Source organism: Apium graveolens, chromosome 2, assembly GCF_009905375.1.
Source record: "Apium graveolens cultivar Ventura chromosome 2, ASM990537v1, whole genome shotgun sequence".
Classification (NCBI taxonomy): Eukaryota; Viridiplantae; Streptophyta; class Magnoliopsida; order Apiales; family Apiaceae; genus Apium; species Apium graveolens.
The window spans coordinates 125,281,540-125,295,590 of NC_133648.1; positions in this window are offsets into that span (position 1 = coordinate 125,281,540).

The following is a 14,051-nucleotide window of genomic DNA, read 5'->3' on the forward strand; positions in this document are numbered from 1 at the left end:
TCAATCCCAAAATATCATTATCCAGTCCATCGCTTAGCAACCAGAACAATCGGTATGCTTTGACATATTCTAATCACCAGAATATATCAATCTCAATGTATCATCAATGGAATATGAACCAAGTATTCAAAGAAACGGAGAAATCAAGAATCGAAATGAAATATGAACAAAGGAATAGTAGGTGTGTATCAGTGATTAAGAACAATAATCAAAAGAGTGCAAATGTGATAAGCATTTGAATCGATATCACTATTCTGAAAGTAGAATAGGGGAAAAACTTTCCTTCTGCGCGACTCACTGCAATTAGATCACTTTCGTCTATCACCTTGGACTAATACCGACTCAACTTTCCTGGCTGGCTTAGCTTCTATAGGCAAAATAGACTAGTTAAGTCATGTCGTACTTCATTTGTATCTTGAATCGACTTCACATCGTTCCTAACATCTACCCATGCGCTTATGACTGACTCATGTATTACTTATTAGCAATTAAGACTCAATTAACCACGTAATACACATAAGCACATAAGCACATAATCATTTTTTTATGGTTAAAATAATTTTTAGAACCAAAATCGACTCGCTGATCGCTCAACTGATCGTTATCTGACTCGTTTCCCTTTTTTCCGGAATTTTTCGGACTCGTCTCGGCACATATCTCGACTAATAATCAAACAGATAATAAAATCAACAAATTTCTAGAATAAATTAAGCTTTGGTATTATTTTTAATGAAAAGAATTCATTTTTATGAGTCAACAGGCTTTCGTTTCACGCGAATCGGACTATCGGTTTAATTATTATCAATTAAATATTGATAATTCCATTTATTATTCACTATAAATAATTATTATTAATTTTTCAAACTCAAAAATAATTTTTAAACCATTATTTAAGAAAAATCAGAATTAAAAATGATTTTTCTATAATTTTTGGAATTAAAATGAATTTATTATGATTTATTAAAAATTATTTGATTAATTATCAAAATAATTAATCATTTTTAAATAATTAATAAATAAATAATAAATAATAAATAATTCAGAAAATAATTAAATCTGATTTTTAGAAAATATTTCAGAATTATTTGTAATATAAATCACTTAATTAAATAATTAGTTAATTAATTTACAAAATAAATAAAACTGATTTTATAATTAAAATAAAAATAAAAGTAAAATAAATTACAGAAACATTTGTTAGAAACCAGAATCTGTCAGAAATGGATCAAAACCGGGTCAACCACACGGGTCAACCGGGTCACCATCCGGGTTGCCAAGAACACCACCGGATTTTTTTCCAGAATCCGGTGCGTTCCCGGAGTCCGGCCAACTTCGATCAGCCTCAAATCAACACCGTTTGGTGCTGTTTTTGAGTGCTTTTTATTGCAAATCAACACATCAATCTAACCACGGCCAAAACATCACAGAATCATTCATGGTTCATCTTTTCCGATCAAAATCAACATGAACTCCGGCCCAAAATCCAAATCATTCATTTGTACATAAAACTTAACGTTTAATAGTGCAAATCAAAGCTAAGAACATATATAATCAAAGCCCTAACATATCAGAAACTAAATATTCACAGAAATCATCGAGTTGTGTTTTGAAAATTCGATATAAACCTTAGAAATCGTGAATCACTATCCAGGCATCGTTTGTTCAATTAAACACCATGAATCGACTGTAAATCATCTAACAAAGCTATATCAATCATCAAAACATCAAAATAACCCTAGAATCAAAAAGTCCTAATTCGAGCATAAACCCTAGAAATCGTAAATCAAAAACTACACATTAAAACGTGAAATTGATGCTAAAAACAGAAAGAACAGATCAAAACCTTTGATTTGGATACTCGAACTGCTTGATTTGGTGTTGTAATCAGATCAAAATCACGGTTTAATTCTTCGACCCAAATCTATTCTTCCCGACCCGATTTCAGAGAATTTTGTTAATTTTGCAGAATTTAATGATTAATTATAATTAATTGAATAAAAATTAGGCTATTTATAGTAGTAAAAATAATACTCCTAATTAAAATTAAGGCCCTAATTCTACACTTTTTAAAATTAATAGGCCCCTAATTTTATAATTTTTGAGTATTAAAATTTAATTTATAAATATTTTATATATATAATATATATGCCAAAATTTATCAAAAATTGTGAATAATGCAAAAATGTAAAGAAATAATATAAATGAAAGTCCTATAATTTTATAAAAATAAAAATGTAATTTTTGTGGGGTTTTTGACACCCAATGGGGCCCAGAAAAGTCATTTTTCGTAAAACGAGAAAATTTATAAAATATCTAGATGTTCAGAATACTGTGATTGTAAAAGCCATTTGATAAAAAATAAGGCCCATTATTTTATTTGAAATACTGGCTTTAAAATCATTGTTTGGGTCATAAAACGTTAGAAATGAAAACGATGAATGCATAATAAAATATCTGAAAAATACCTTAAAAATACAGAAATGACACGAAATGCACGTAACACATAACAAACAGGGTTTAACAGATAATCACACATAAATGACACATTAACACACCTTATTGTTAGGTCTTAATATGTTTGTAGAAGGGGGGTTGAATACAAACAATACCGTTTAATCGAATAAAATGCGGAATAAAAAAGGTGAAACAAAATTCAAGTTAAATAAAATTATTATTAAACTTGAAAGATGTTACAACAACGGTATCGTTTACAAGGGATTAATCTCAAATCAATTATTACAAATCTAGAATAAATTCGACATGAACTTTTTCTATTTTTGCAATAAAAAGATCAAATGCTAAAAGCGATTTGAGATTAAGTTCTAGGGATTTCGATCCGCTAGATAGTTACACAAGAACAAGAAAAGTATTTCTAGTGGATTGGATTTAACAATAAATACTAGAAATAAATGATCTGTGAATTTGCAATAATTTCTCTGCAGGTTTCTTTTGTTCTGTGTTCTGCTGTTGAATATTCAATGTTGTGTTCTGTATGATTAAAATGAATGTTCAGCTTCTGCTTCTTTTATCAACCAACCGAATGAAAATGAACTGGCATGACAATCTCTTTGGCTCAGCAAGACTTTCGGTAGGACTATCTTTTAGAACTAGCAAGACAATCAGAATGAACTAGCAAGACTTTCGGTAGGACAATCAGATTGTTTTTGCTGAAAATAAATAGATTTAAATCCTATAATAATTCTGGTAAGACAATCCTTTTGAATTAGCATGACTTTCGGTATGACTATTGATTGTCATACCGATTGTCATACTAATACAATCAGTTGTCTTGTTGAATTAAAACAGATTTTTAACCAATTTAAATTCTGAAAATTCTTAATATTAATTCAGAATTAATTAATCAATTAATTCAATTAATCAAATAAATTAATCTTTGCAGATATAATTTATTTTCTTAATTAAATTATATGACTTAATTAATTAATAGAGAATTAATACTAATCTTGAGCAGCATCCATTCTTCTGTATATCTTTTGAAAATCACTGAAATATATGAATCAATTCCACCACTTCAATGTTGACACTCGATGTACTGTCTGGTTCATGAGTGACTAACTTTCGTGACGTTTCTTCATGCCCTGACCTTGATACTCTTGATTTTCTTCAGACTAAATCCTTGTAAATAATTGATACCCTGACGAGATCTCTGTTACTTGATTAAATCCACAATCTTGATTTATATCACTGAGGCTTGATCAATTTCTTGAGCTTCTTCCAGTGAATTAAGTCATCAATTCTGTAGATGAACAATGTTACTTAATCCTTTGACATATGTTACTCTGTGAGATCTCTCTGACGATAGATCCACTATTTACTTATTATATTCTTATTTGAGTTGAGTTAAATCCTCGAATAAACAAATAGGCTATAACATATGCCTTTCAATCTCCCCTTATTTGCTTGTTAGACAATAACAACAAATACCTAGAGGATAACTCAACTAACAAATAAGAAAAAGATATAAACAGTAATGCAAAGTAAATAGCAGAAAAATCTGGATTATATTTAACAATTTCCAGATTCCAAACGAAATTTACAAGTGAATACAAGATAGATGTTCCTCTAGCCTGAACATGTAACTACATTAGTCTATCTTGATTCATAAAGCTCTAATCATATTACATTGTGTTTTGAGCTAATTGAATTCAGTTGTCCTCTCTTCTGACTTCACCTTCTTCTAAATCTTGAAGCAACTCCTTGTCAAAGACACGATCCTTTTCTGAAGTGAAGCTGTCTGGCCTGACTGGTTGAACTCCAACTGTCTTTAGCTTATTCTTGAGTTGATTGTACCTTTTAATATTCTTTTCACAATAAGCTTGAATCAGATCAGCTGCTTGAGTTTTCAACATGGATGAATATCCAGCAGTTCTTAAGTGATGTTCCATCCAGACCAGATGCTTAGCTAAGTAGTCTTTAAGAGATTGTGAATCGAGCTGGCAGATTTGAAGACAGTCAGACTTAAAGAATCTTACCTGATGAGGATTGTTGACCATTTGAGGACTAGCCCTGCTGGCAAACTCTTTGAGCCTTTCTCGAAGAACTTCATTCAATTCTGAGCTTCTTTTTACTTTGTTGAGAAGAACCCAAATCTCTGACAAAGAACGATTCTCAAACAGATGAAGTGACACCTTGAAAGATCCTTCACTCTGACAATATACAAATATGTTCATCTCATTTAGGGATCTGTCAAAGGCAGCTGTGATCCTTGAGACTTCAGTCTTTATAGCATTCATGTACATGTCATTGTTTGGATTAGAGATCTCCAGCTTGTCCAGAAGACGTAGAAACTGTTAGTGTATACTGAAAATATTTATTTGAAGTATATACATTTATTTCTGGCCAGTTTAATTGAGAATCATTTGAATGTTTACATGTTGTCTAATATTATATATTGTGAACAATCTAGTATCAAATGGGATACAGAATATTAGATTGTTAAATACGGTTATATAATATAATAAGGTTCACAGCACAGGTGGTGTTGGACAATCCACTGGTATGGCTGTAGTATTATTTAGATTAGTTTATATTGACTAATAAATAATGCTAGTATACTTTGTGTATATTGAACAGGATCAAATTTAGAATTGTTCCCTTAATACTGATTAAGAAGGAGAACTAAGATTCTATGTTATTATTAATGCTTAGGTTCTTAATCCGGAAATAGTAATTGACACGTGTATATTATTTACATGCTTTGATTTATATATAAAATAATTCTTTTGAATTATATCATTATATTTTGGGTGATGGAATTATATACATGGTGGATATTATTTATTGAAGGAATCCATGTCCTGATAATATTCGGGGTAATGATGTCCCCTTGAAAGCTCAAACAGATTTAATTATGTGAAACCCTGCAGGTGGAATTTATTCTGGCATAATTAAATAAAGGTTGAGTGGATGATCAAGGATAAAAGATATTAATTAAATAAACTATCAGTAATTTATTTAATTAATGGACATATGATATTTTAAACATGGGGAATTTAATAAGCAAATAATATTGGAACCGAATTAATTAAATTACGGTATTAGGAAAGGTAGTGCAAATATTAATTCTTTAGTGGATTGAATTAATATTTAATTACATTGGGCTAGGCTCAAGATGTAATTAGAAGGCCCAACCTAATTATCCATGGTCCCTATTGTAGCCTATATATATTCTTATTCTCTTCTTGCTTGGCAATTGTGTGAAAACATATTGTAGCCACCAAGGAGCAAGAAGAGAGGATAACTTGAGAAGACGGAGGTCACACTTCGCTCAAGGGAATTTGGGAATACAATAGAAGAGCGTGGAATTTACCATTAACAAGGTAATCCTCTTTTCGTAATCTTTATCGTAAAACGTAGTAACACCCTAAGTCCGTGGTTCCCAACAATTGGTATCAGAGCCTGGTAATGGGTTCTACATTTTATGATATAATGTCCATGTCATAATTATATATGCGTGTATATAGTGTTTTGCTTGTATTGGTTTTGATGCAGGTTGTTAATCCATTATTATGGCCATGTATATTTTAATTATGTGTTCGGATCCCACGTGGTTTAATCGTGGTTAATTTTTGTTTTGGTTTCCACGTGGTTTAATCGTGGTTGTAATTTACACGAGGGTTGATCGTGTTAGAATAGATTTTACAAAATTAGTTTTGTATTAGATCTATTTTTTTCTAATTGTTCCGGGTATTTTGTAATAGTTATGTGCGATCGGAAATCAATTCCGGTAGTTTTTTTTTGTTCCGTTGTGCAATTACATGGGGCTGCTGGGGTGTTGGGGCTGCTGGGGTGCGGGGGCTGCTGGGGCTGCTGGGGCTGCTGGGGGCGTCGGGGCGCGCTTGGGGCAGATTTTTTTTTAGAGCTGGATTTTTTTTCAAGGGCCATAATAGTGGAAAATTTATTTTAATTTTTTCCATTAAATTTTATTTATTGCTTTAATTTATTGATTATGTGTGTCGTTAATTATGTGTGTAATTCTTTTAAAATTGCATGTTTAACTTAATTAGGACGACATGGACATAAATTTTATTTATTACTTTAATTAAATGTTATATGTTGCTAAAATTATGTGTGTATTTTGAATGCATGTTTAGACATAATTATAACAACATAGGGCCCCATTTAATTTTAAAATTCCTCAATTTTAATAAAAAAAAATTCTAAGTGGGAGAGGGAATTAATATGAAATTAAATCCCATGGTCTCCATTATTGGTTGTAGGTAATTTAACATAAAGACGAATATAAATTATATATACGTCACCCATCGTGGCATGAAATTTATGGTGTCTAGAATGTTATAGAAATTACTAGAACAAACTTCTTAAATTAATAAATTTTAAAAGGAATAAATACGGATTTTCTTTATTTCTGATTTGGGGCGATTTTGTCAAAAACGGGTTCATCGAACTTGTAAGGCTGTGGGTTTTAAGCTAGACCGATGTGACTCCTCCACTACCTGGAAATCAAACAATTGATGAATATTGAATTGAAGTATTCTATTCAAGGCAAAATTACGAATATTGGAAGGTATACACGCCACCCATCGTGGCGTACCAAGTTCCATAGATTTCGAATAATTTAAGATTTGATGATGGTATACAATTAGCTATGAAAAATAATATAGTCCACCCCAACGTGGCATATTGTTTAGTAATAGGACCGAAGTAACATATAAACAAAATTAGGTGGTATACATGTCACACATCGTGGCGTACCAGAAACTTATGGTGTTTAGATGTTAGTGCATTTAATTTTATATAATTGTTAGAGGAATCAATAGCTCTTAATAATTAATGCACCCTTATTTATGTGATGTTTTTATGCATGATTCTCAGGATAAAATGGGCTTTAATCCACTATTCACCATACTTAAGGATAACAAACTTATTGGACCTAACTATATTGAATGGAAACGAAATTTGGACATTGTGTTGACTGCTGAGGGGTACAAGTTTTGCACTTATGAACCCAAGCCTGAACAGCCTGCTGCTGATGCTCCTGAAGATGAGAAAGAGTATTATAAACGGTGGATTAAGGTTGATGAGATGTTGCGATGTTACATTCTGGCAGCAGTGTCGGGTGTTTTGCAGCATCAGCATCAGTCTATGGCCACTGCTTCGGATATGCTCTTTAATCTCAAGGAACTTTTTGGAGATCAGAATAGGGCAGCTAGGCAAGTAGCCATGAAGGCTTTAATGAACACTCAGATGGCTGAAGGCACACCTGTAAGGGATCATGTTCTCAAGATGATGTCGTATCTGAATGAGATAGAGATCCTTGGTGCTGAACTTGACGGGGAAACCCAGATTGACATTATCCTTATGAGCTTGTCCAAGAGTTTTGAGCAGTTCCGCTTGAATTACAACATGAACAAGAGGCAGTATAGTCTCGCAGAACTGCTGACAGAACTTCAGGCAGCTGAAGGATTATTTCGGCAGAGTGTTCAAGTGAATGTGGCTGAGAAAGGTTCTTCCTCTAAGCCGAAAGGTATTAAGAAGAAGAAAAAGGCTCAGACACAGAAAGCTGTGAAGGCAGTGGGAGTTCCGGGTGGTGTGAAAAAGCCTAATGAAAAAGTGCTTCAGATGCAAACAGTCAGGTCACTGGATACAGGACTGTCCTCTTCCTAAGAAGACAAACAATACTGGTATGTCTCTTTCTCTAGTTACAGAAACATTTATAGCGGCTATATCTACGAGCACTTGGTGTGTAGATACAGGAGCCACTGATCATGTTTGTAATTCTATGCAGGGGTTCCAACTATCCAGAATGCTTAGAGATGGTGAGATATACGTGTTCATGGGAGATGCTACAAAAGTAGCAGTAGTTGCAGTAGGAGTTATTCATTTATCTTTTGGTTCTGATAGGATTTTGGTTTTGAACAATTGTCTTTATGTACCTTCTTTTAGAAGGAATTTAATTTCGGTTTCTAAACTTGCTTTGGATGGTTATAATGTTTGTTTGGATCGTAATGTTTCTATTATGATGAATAAATGAATTATATGTTCTGGTACATTGCAAGACAATTTGTATATAATTAATCCTAGTCAACCTGCACTGCAACTGCAAATTAGGGAATTGAACAACACATCTTCTAACTCTACTAAAAGAAAGGAACCTTCTAGTTTGAACCAAACATATCTTTGGCACTTGAGATTAGGTCATATTAACTTGAGGAGGATTCAAAGACAGGTAGTAGACGGGCCTTTAAACTCATTAGCAGTGGAGCCATTTCCAGTTTGTGAATCCTGCTTGGAAGGTCAAATGACTAATAGGCCTTTCAAGGCAAAAGGGAATAGAGCCAAACAACTGTTAGAATTGGTTCACTTTGATTTATGTGGACCCATGAATATCCAGGCAAGAGGTGGTTATAAATATTTCATCACTTTCATTGATGATTATTCTAGATATGGGTACGTTTATTTGTTGCACCGTAAGTCTGAGTGCTTTGATAAGTTCAAAGAGTACAAAGCTAAAACGGAGAAGCGACTTAATAAAAGTATCAAGTCACTACGATCAGATCGTGGTGGCGAATACTTGCTTGGAGAATTTAGGGAATATTTATCATAAAATGGGATAGAATCCCAGTTAACTGCACCAGGCATACCCCAGTAGAACGGTGTAGCAGAGAGAAGGAACCGTACTCTTTTAGAGAGTGTTAGATCGATGATGAGTTATTCGGATTTACCCAAGTCGTTTTGGGGACATGCCTTAGAGACAGCAGCTTATCTTCTGAACTTAGTACCTTCTAAGTCGGTTCCTAAAACCCCCTTAGAATTGTGGACCGGGGGTAAACCGAGTCTAAGACATATTCGAATATGGGGTTGTCCAGCACATGTGCTGAACAAGAACGCGACTAAGTTAGAATCTCGTACAGAAGTAAGGTTGTTTATAGGCTACCCAATGGGAATGAAAGGATATTTATTTTATAGTCCGAAGAATCGGGATGTCATTGTTAGCACCAATGCAAGATTCTTAGAGGAGGAATATATAATGAATCACAAATCCATGAGTAGTGTCATTTTAGAGGAACTAGTGGGAGGGACAAATAATACCCATGAAGCTGTAGTACAAGTAGAACAACCACAACATAATGTATAACCTGTCACTAATACCGCACCAGTGCCTCGTCGTAGTGGGAGGGTTGTTCAACAGCCTGATAGATTCATGTTTTTGGGAGAGTCTTCAGACTTGGTCTCTGGTGAACATGATGATGATCCCCGTACATACGAAGAGGCAGTACAAGACAAAGATGCAGATCTTTGGCAAAAGGCGATGGAATCTGAGATAGAATCAATGTATTCTAATCAGGTCTAGGAGCTTGTGGAACCACCCAAAGGTATAAAACCTATTGGATGTAAGTGGATCTACAAGAAAAAAAGGGGATTAGATAAAAAGGTGAAAGCCTGGAAAGCAAGACTTGTTGCGAAAGGGTATACTCAGAAAGAAGGTATCGATTATGAGGAAACCTTTTCACCGGTAGTCATGCTTAAGTCAATCCGTATTCTTTTATCTATAGCAGCTCATCTCGATTATGAGATTTAGCAAATGGATGTCAAGACAGCTTTTCTTAAGAGCCCTATATTGATGAAGTATTAGCTCGTTTTAACATGCAGAACTCCAAGAAAGGTTTTCTACCTTTTAAGCATGGAGTTGCTCTATCTAAGAAGCAGTGTCATTCGACACCTAAGGATATAGAGAGCATGAAAGCAGTTCCTTATGCTTCAGCATGTGGAAGCTTAATGTATGCTATGTTCTGTACGAGGCCTGACATCTGCTTTGCTGTAGGCATGGTTAATAGATATCAGTCGAACCCAGGTCAGGAACATTGGAGTGCAGTAAAAACTATACTCAAGTACCTGAGAAGGACTAAGGAGTATATGTTAATTTACAAGGCCTCAGATCTATTTCCTTTGGGATATACTGATTCAGATTTCCAATCAGATAGGGATAAGAGGAAATCAACCTCGGGATATGTTTTTACTTTGGGAGGTGGAGCCGTTATATGGAGGAGTGTAAAGCATAAATGCATTGCAGACTCCACCATGGAGGCCGAGTACGTGGCGGCCTCTTAGGCTGCCAAGGAGGCTGTATGGTTGGACACATAGATTTTTATATAATAGTGGATTAAATAAATACTGATATACACATAGAATATTTTGAGTATAAGTGGGAGATTGTTAGTATATACTGAAAATATTTATTTGAAGTATATACATTTATTTCTGGCCAGTTTAATTGAAAATCATTTGAATTTTTACATGTTGTCTAATATTATATATTGTGAACAATCTAGTATCAAATGGGATACAGAATATTAGATTGTTAAATACGGTTATATAATATAATAAGGTTCACAGCACAGGTGGTGTTGGACAATCCACTGGTATGGCTGTAGTATTATTTAGATTAGTTTATATTGACTAATAAATAATGCTAGTATACTTTGTGTATATTAAACAGGATCAAATTTAGAATTGTTCCCTTAATACTGATTAAGAAGGAGAACTAAGATTCTATGTTAATATTAATGCTTAGGTTCTTAATCCGGAAATAGTAATTGACACGTGTATATTATTTACATGCTTTGATTTATATATGAAATAATTCTTTTGAATTATATCATTATATTTTGGGTGATGGAATTATATACATGGTGGATATTATTTATTGAAGGAATCCATGTCCTGATAATATTCGGGGTAATGATGTCCCCTTGAAAGCTCAAAAAGATTTAATTATGTGAAACCCTGCAGGTGGAATTTATTCTGGCATAATTAAATAAAGGTTGAGTGGATGATCAAGGATAAAAGATATTAATTAAATAAATTATCAGTAATTTATTTAATTAATGGACATATGATATTTTAAACATGGGGAATTTAATAAGCAAATAATATTGGAACCAAATTAATTAAATTACGGTATTAGGAAAGGTAGTGCAAATATTAATTCTTTAGTGGATTGAATTAATATTTAATTACATTGGGCTAGGCTCAAGATGTAATTAGAAGGCCCAACCTAATTATCCATGGTCCCTATTGTAGCCTATATATATTCTTATTCTCTTCTTGCTTGGCAATTGTGCGAAAACATATTGTAGCCACCAAGGAGCAAGAAGAGAGGATAACTTGAGAAGACGGAGGCCACACTTCGCTCAAGGGAATTTGGGAATACAATAGAAGAGCGTGGAATCAACCATTAACAAGGTAATCCTCTTTTCATAATCTTTATCGTAAAACGTAGTAACACCCTAAGTCCGTGGTTCTCCACAGAAACTGCCTATCATTGTTTGTGCTCAGCTGAGGCATATCAAGTACTCTCCTAGCTTCATCCCATTTTTCACCGATCTTTAGTCTGACATCTCTTCTCCTTTCTTGAGCTTTAATGTCATGAAGACATTGCTTTTGAAGAGTTTCTGTTCTTTGTATGTCTTTCCTCATGTCAATGATCTGGGAGACCTTTTTGAGTTCAGCTTCTTTTCTTTTCATCTCTGACTGCTGCTGCTGAAACTCTTTCTCAAACAGAGGATCCACTGGAGCTTCCTCTTCCCATTCCCCAAAATCACTTTCCTCCTCAGCTTCAAAGAAACCATCTTTATCTTCCAAGACTGGTTCAGTGGGAACGTCACAAATATCAAAGTCATCCTGTTCTCCACTATAGTAGATATCATCAGGCTTCCTTGTGCCTCCAGCAGACGACTCTTTTTCTTTTCCCTTATCACTTCTCCCTTTCTTCTCCCCCTTAGTTGAGGAATCCTCTACAGACTTTCCCTTAGATCCTCCATGACCTCTATCACCGCCCGAGCCTGAGCCTCCACCAGACGGCCCTTCAAAGAAAGTCCTTTGTTCTTCATTAGGACAGTGAGAATTTTTGATCATGTAGTACAGGTGCTTCATCCCTTCATTCAGATGTTCTATACTCGTCTCTATCTTCAGAAATCTGGAGGAATCTAGTGAATGATTCATTTCAACCAAGTCTTCAAGAGAAGTCATTCTTGTATGTAGAGAGCAGAAGTTTGAAATGTCATCAGCTGATAACGTTGGAGATTCCTGGATTGAGTTAAGCTTTGGTACAATAGATGTCTTTAAATCTGATATTTCAGTCCTGATAAGAGCCAGCTGATTATTGACAGAGGTGGAAGAAGAAGACCGTTCAACCACTTATGCTTTGAATGATTTTGCTTCAGCCTGACTTTTTGCAAGTTGTTCCTTGAGATCAGCAATTTGAGCTAACAGATTTTCAGTGTTTGTGTCTGTGTGTGCGCTCATCTGAATATCTCTCCTGTTTAATTCACTCAACTCACGTGCATGTGTATCTCTCAATATAATTTCTCGTGAGGAGTCTTCCTGAGGCTGATCTTCTGTACCTGCATTTAAAATCACCCCAGCCTCTTCAAGAGAGGTCAGTGGTGGTGCAATGGGAATTCGCGAGTCCCGATCCTCAGTAAAACCTATCATTTCATGTGAAATAGATGTCTGAATTGCTTCAGGGATAGATTGACCGAGTTGCCCTCCACTTTCTCCAGATAAATCTGCGAGTGGAGAATCCCGTGAGGGAGCCAGAGGTGTTGGATCTGGGAGGGGAGAAAATGACTCTATTAAAGGTGGCTGAGAGTTAGATTTTCCCTCAGAAGCATTTGATTGCTCTTCTGCCGTAACTATGGCAGGCACTGTAACCGACTCTATGTGCACTCCTCGCTCCGTGTCCTGAGTATCATCTACTGGTCTGTATGCTTCCATTATGAGTAATGCAATTGTGCTTGACTCAGTACAGGATGACATGGCCCTATGGCGAATTTCAATAGATTCATCCTGTTGAGAGGATGTTTCTAGTAACTGTTCAGTGGCCATTTCAAAAGTCCATGTCCTGTTGGGAGGACAAGGATGGGCTTTCAGATGCCTCAGTAAATGTTCTTCTTTTCTTCGGAGGAGGCAGAGCTGAGGGTTCATTCACATATACCAACAAACTACTTCCTATTAACCTTCTAGGCAACATTTTAGACAGTGGGGGAGAGGTTGAGATAGGTTGTGACTCTGTGTTTGGCTCTATGACCTGGGATTGAAGCTGTGGTTTTACAACTTCATGGCCAGTCCTATCAACCACTGGGGGTCTTTCAACAGAAGTAGGAATAGGTTGAGTTGTAGGAACTATTACCTGTAGAGGAAGAGCATCTGATGCTTGAGCCTGGGTTGTTTGAACCACTGGAGGTTGAGCTTGCTGTTCATGACCGGGAAGATTGAAGATAGGTAAGGGAATATAAGTGGCCATGAAAGCAGATACTAGTACTGGAACTTGCATGAATTTGAAAGTTGTGTCTTGGCGGGTGTAAATCTTTTTGCTTACAGGAGGGGGTTCGGTTACTGCGGAGTTAGCAAAAAGGGCTTTATGCTCAGGTGAGAGAATATGTTCTGCTATGAGCATGAGAAAACGAGCATAGTAACACGAGACCCTACGATTTGTAGAATGATCACGTAAAGCAGTAGTGAGACGTCTCAAGAGAATGGGTAAAAGTAGTTTGCCAAAATTGATC